Source organism: Thalassophryne amazonica, chromosome 13, assembly GCF_902500255.1.
Source record: "Thalassophryne amazonica chromosome 13, fThaAma1.1, whole genome shotgun sequence".
Lineage (NCBI taxonomy): Eukaryota > Metazoa > Chordata > Actinopteri > Batrachoidiformes > Batrachoididae > Thalassophryne > Thalassophryne amazonica.
In genome coordinates this window covers 24,930,180-24,936,179 of record NC_047115.1, presented here as the reverse complement: position 1 = coordinate 24,936,179, position 6,000 = coordinate 24,930,180, and the positions used below count along the sequence as shown (strand labels likewise).

The 6,000-nt window shown below is 37.8% G+C and overlaps 1 long non-coding RNA gene across 1 annotated transcript in view; it reads left to right on the top strand.

The window, feature by feature from the left end:
• Positions 1-286: 286 nt before the first annotated feature.
• Positions 287-6,000, top strand: part of LOC117523865 — a 59,589-nt gene continuing 53,875 nt past the window's right edge. Inside the window, exons 1-2 of the long non-coding RNA XR_004564634.1 lie at positions 287-395; positions 2,177-2,343. This is a non-coding gene — a long non-coding RNA (uncharacterized LOC117523865). The remainder of the gene's footprint in view (positions 396-2,176; positions 2,344-6,000) is intronic.

The window sequence follows — 6,000 nt, the reverse complement described above, 5'->3', positions numbered from 1 at the left end:
ATCTGCTATCTGGCATAACTAATTTAAACCTCAATGTTACAGTGGTGCTATTAAGCAAAGTGTCTTAATTTGTCCCCCTTTTTACAACTGACCCCTGAAAGTCAGGTAGATGTGGAAAGGCAGGCACCCAAAGAGAGCAAAATATTTAAACTCCTGTTGTTTACTTTTTTCTGACTGTATTAAACCAGTGGACTTGTTTTTTTCCCTGTCAGCTCTCCATACGTTTACCCTCATCACCAGCAGATTTATTTTCCTCTCCCTCCTGCTCTTCATACAGTTTGGCCGAGTTGTTTGAGCGATTGTTTGTGCATCATGTCACACGCTCCATGACAGCCAGACATCCCTCTGAGCCTGAAACTGATCCCATGGTCACCTCAAAGTTTAGCCCTGTAAAGGTGAGGAGGGTTTTATTAGAACATCATCTCACGAGTGTTGAACAAAAAAAAAAAAGAAAACATATGGGAGGTTTCCAATATAAAACCAATAAACAGCATTTTTTTTCTCTCTCTGTCACAGCTGGTGGACTTGAAAGAAATATTCTGTTGGACAAATGAAGAAGGGACACTGAGGCATTTCCCTTCAGCTTCTTTTATATAGTTCAGTTCCTTCAGTTACTTTCTTTATGCCTTCAAAGCACACAGCATGCTGCTTTCTCTCTCATAGTTATTTGATGACAGAACATGTCATCTTTATCGGAATATTCTGATAAAGAAACTCAAAAGTGTAACTTTTATCCATTATTATATTTTATACCCATGCTCAAATGGTTGGGGGTGTATATAGTAACAGCAAAGGATTCTGTCTAGCTGTCTGTCTGTTCAAAGTGTTTTTTTTTTTGTTGTTTTTTTTGTCCTGTCAATATTGAAGGCTTTATTTATTTATTTATTCTTTGTCCTTGTATTTTTTTCTTTCAAGCAGCTGGTCTGCTCTGTGTCAGCCTGATCCCGTCACGTCTCAGAAGCTAAGCAGTGCAGGATCTGGTTATTACTTGGATGGGAGACCTCTTTGGAACGCCAGCAGCTGTGTGTGTTTCTCCACATAAAACTGGAGTTGCGTCAGGAAGGGCATCCGGCGTAAAACCTGTGCCAAATACCGATGTGGAACTGCTGTATCCGCTGTGGCGACCCCGAATAATACGGGAGCTGCTGAATGGACAACAACATTTTTTCTTTCAAACAGTGATAGGCAGCATAACATTGACAGTTATCTGTCACAAATTTATATTGTAAAAATGCATTTAGCAAACATATGGTGGTTAAACTCAAAGTTAAATCAAATCTGTACAACATGAATCAAGTTTAAAAAATAGCACAATACAGATTCTAATGTCAATATGTGTTTTCCATTTATCAAAGGTGACAGCCATTAAGAGAGAGGCCACCAGCCTAGTGACTTTTTTTGCAATTTTGGAACACAGAGTATTGTAAACCTCTATCCTGACAAAACATGCGGATTAGGAAAGTTTATAATGTCCCACAAGATCTGAGTGATAAGAGGGAGCCACGCTGTTCAGTATGTTAAACATAGTCCAGTGATCACGTATCACTTACAGTTCTCAAGATTATTTATATTAAAATTAAATAATGTATGTTTTCTCATATAGGTGCTGACTACAGAGTATAGCCACCCTTGGACTTTTGCATGCTTAGATTTTTATACATGTAACAACAAAGTAAAGGAAGTCAGCCTTTTTAAAAAAAAAAAAATTCAAAAGTAAAATTTTAAATTTAAAGTGAAAAGAAATTTATAAAAGATGATCTACATGACAAAGAAAACAAAACAACATAGTGGTTGCATCACTACACACAACCTGTAACATAACACAAATAAATTATCACTTTACATTTGTTAAAGATCAGTTTAACTCAACTCTTAAAAGGTATCTGGTGAAGTAGAAGTGTTCTTGTATCAGTGCCCTAACAAAGTTACATGGTTGTAAAAAATAATATTTAGATGTACATTGAATTAATTCAGTTATATTGTGTTTTATATTTTTTATAAATGTATTTATTTGTTGCATTTTCTTTGTAAAGAAAGACTTTTTTTTTTACATCATAAACACACAAAAATATAAAATAGTATGTGCTTTTTATAGGCACTGCAAATGCTGGTTTTATATTAATCAAATGTTTTAAGTACAATATTAATGTGAGTGGTGGGGTCTGGACCTCTGCAGGACTCGGCGCGCTCGGGGGTACGCCTCTGAAAGGGAAAGCCAGCGAGGACGCTCTGAGGCCAGGGCCAGCGAACGCGCCAGCGGGATGTCTCATCACTCTCTCCACACTTTTGCTGTCAGAGCTTTTGTTTCAACAACATTACTCACTCAAAAGGGCCTGCACCCAGGTAACTACACTGCAGAGAGGGTCAGTGTGATTCCAACACAGACCCGTATGTCTCGTCTTTCCTCTTTAATTTTCTATTTGTGGGATGCAAACATGGGAATAGCCTCATGCTCTCTCCCAAAACAAACTGCACATTTGATTCAGATTCATTTGCATTTTTATCACATTATACAACTTCACAATGAAGTGGTATAGAGGAGGATTTTCTTTAAAAGAAGACCTGAATGTTTAGCTACAAATTGCCAGAAGGTACATCTGAGATGCAAGACTAGATCTGTTTTGGTGAAAGAATATCCTTCTCTGCTCTACTCCACTATGAAGTTAAGAATGGTGATGCAAAATGCAAAAATTGCACTGTGCACAATTTCTCCAATCACAGCCACATAAGCCTATAACTTCTTCTGGGTTGTCTGGGTGTCTTGGTGGCTTTCCTCACTCTTCTTCTTGCACAGTCACTCAGATTTTGAAAACTGTCTTCTCCACACAGATTTACCATAGAGTGTTATACTGTTTGTATTTCTTCGTAATTGATGTAAATAAAGTTCAAGACATTCAGTGGCAGCTTTACCATCAGAGAGCCTCAAAACTACCACAAAAGACTCCAAGCTGTCATTGATGTTAAAGGGGGCAATACACATACGTACACGAGAGCAGGGGTATGTAAACTTTTGATCAGGGTCATTTGAGTAGTTTCTGTTGACACTATGATTTAAAAAGAGTAAAAACAGTTGTTTGACAATACACTGCTTCACTCAACTACTAACCAGTGGTGGGCACAGCTAACCAAAAACTTAGCTTCGATAACAGATAATCAGCTAACTGAAAAGTTATCTTTTATGGAGCTAAACCAATAAACCACCCAAAAAATGATCAGAAACTACAGATAACTGATAACTTCCAGTATTGTCTCCGATACACTTGCAACTACTAACAAGCTGATTTTGAGCTTTAACACCACGATTGCTTCTGGTAGCATCAGAAGCGATCACAGACCCACACAATGAGTCAGCACTTCTGTCTTTGTGCATCCTGCCCACTGCTGGAAGCTCCTGTTTATTACATAGCTTCCAGCAGAGGAGCAGTGAAGCTCAACTCTCTATTGAATAACAGCGTCGCCGTGAGGCAGAGGTCTTGGAAAATAAAGCAGTGCTGACTCATGGTTTGGATTTATAAATAAAAATAATACAGATAGAATAACTTCATTAATGTCAATTCTGTCATTTCTACAAAGTTAAAATATAACATATATCTTTTAATGTTAAATAATGCACTAATTCTGAAGTTTTGTAACAAACACAGACAGATGCCAAAGGGATTATGGATAAAATGTGCCTCCGCTAACACTGATTGTTGACTCATTCATTATATGTAAAAACCAACAAGTTAATGTGAGGTGTGTGTTGGGTGTTTACATATAAATGTGCTTTTGTAAAATATGTGATTTTTTTTTTATTTGTAAAAAAAAAAGGCATTTGTGCAGAGCCCACCTGGTGACAGTGGTTTTTTGTTTGTTTGTTTGTTTGTTTTTTGCCCAGATTATTGTGTTCCCTTGCAATAGTTTTTGCGTTCCCTCGCAGTAACCTAATATCATATTAAAGCTAATGCTTATATCAGAGCACACAGTGAGTGGAATCAGGTAGGGGGAGACTGAACGCATATGCACGCGCACACACACACACAGCAGACAGCAACAGGATTCACAACAAATGAGGCAGTAAGTTGCTACACCTTGCACAGCTGTAAGACTCCGTATGAAATACAGTTTATTTATACAACAGTGGAAGCAAGTAGCAACACCTGTTATTGTGCCTTATGAACATTTATGTTTTCTTTTTTTACCGTCCTGCTGTCTGCCTTGTAAGGATGCGAGTAAGGATGATAACCCTAACCCGACCTGACATGGTCAGGCCACTTGCAGTATGTTCCAGGCATAACAGCAATTAAAAAAAAATCGAGCAAACCTGCTTTTTCATCATGTCTGTTCTGCTGCTCACACAGACCATGTGCAGGCACGGAACTAGAGCAATAACAGAAGCATTTTTTTTTTCTGTTAAAAGGAAAAAAATAATAGAATGTACCACAGTTTAATCCATGCAGAAGAGAACTAATTTAATTAATAGGGCTGGAATAGTTTGACACCAAAATCAAGCTGACACCACCAGGCTGAAAATCTGCTTGAGGCTCGATGTGCCGTGCCGTTTGACAAATTTGTCTGCTTTCCAAGTATTTCTTATTTTGTTAAGACATTTGAAACATTTTGGGAAACAACATCATGTGGTTCTGCTGAAAACTTTCTGTTTATGTCATCTCTCATTCTGGTAAAAGGATGCTGCATAATAACAGGGTGCAGATTTGATTTTGACTGTCTGTCATACCGACATTGTGCAGTGAATCCTTTAGAGACAAAGATGCATTTTAATGACATTTTTATCTGTTTTTCTTCACATCGTTTCATTGCACCGGCTCGTCAGATGTAAATCGCAGAGAATCTTCTTCCCTGCTGACACAGCATCAAGCAAAAACAAATCAGTAAACAAAGAAGGAACATGTTGAACATTCTCGCAGGCATCACGCTGTGTTTTTTAAATGTTCTCTCTTTTTTTTAACACGTTTTAGCTTTTACTTAGTAATTATCCATGGCTTAATTTGCACTCGCCAAATTTCCAGTACCCTGAGCAAATTGTTTACAACACTTGGCTGTTACTCCACTATCATCAGTCATTTTCCAATCATTTTCTTTTTTTTTTTTTATCAAAAACATAAACTTTTTTCTTTCCTTAGAAATGCAAAGTTAATAATGCTCGAGTCACATTTCACAGTGTTGTCCGAAATACCTGAGTGCACCCATTATACGGTTATACTGTCTAGACTCTTATTCATGGTGCTTTTCTAGCTTCATCTCAGTTGTACGAGTTGGTCATGAAGCGGATGATACACATTTGTTTGCATGTTAAGGTTTTTGTTGTTTGTGTATCAGTGGGAGCTTCAGAGGATTTTTTTCTTGGTGGGCTTAGATACAAGCATGAATATTTTGTGGTACAGTGATATAATTTGTTTTATATGGTCTACATGGGGAGGTGATGGTCTAGTGGTTAAATGTTGGGCTTGAGACCAGAGGGTCCTTGGTCAACTCCCAGCCTCTCCGGAAAATCACTAAGGGCCCTTAGGCAAGATCCTTAATCCCCTAGTTGCTCCCGGTGTGTAGTGAACGCCTTGTATTGGAGCACCCTGACACCGGGGTGAATGTGAGGCATTATTGTAAAGTGCTTTGAGCGTCTGATGCAGAAGGAAAAGCGCTATATAAATGCAGTCCATTTACCATTTTTACCATTTAAATGTGCAAATTATGCATGTTAAAAATCATAGCAGTTATCCTTGTGAAAGAACAAATGAAAATTTGGGAGAACTTTGCGGCAGAAAAATAGAAAAACTAACCAACTAGTAACAAATAATGGAGTCAGTATGGATGTTGTTTTCTTTTCATGAATTCTACTTTGCTCTTCCTGAATGTCATATTCTCCTTTCTAATTTTCACCAGGTTGTGGTTGCTGCAAGAAGGTGTTTGACAAGGAAATTGTCTTTTTTTTGTCACATACCAGAGTAAATGGGAAAAATAACACAATGCTAAAATCTCAGCCATATGAGCATTGTGACCTTT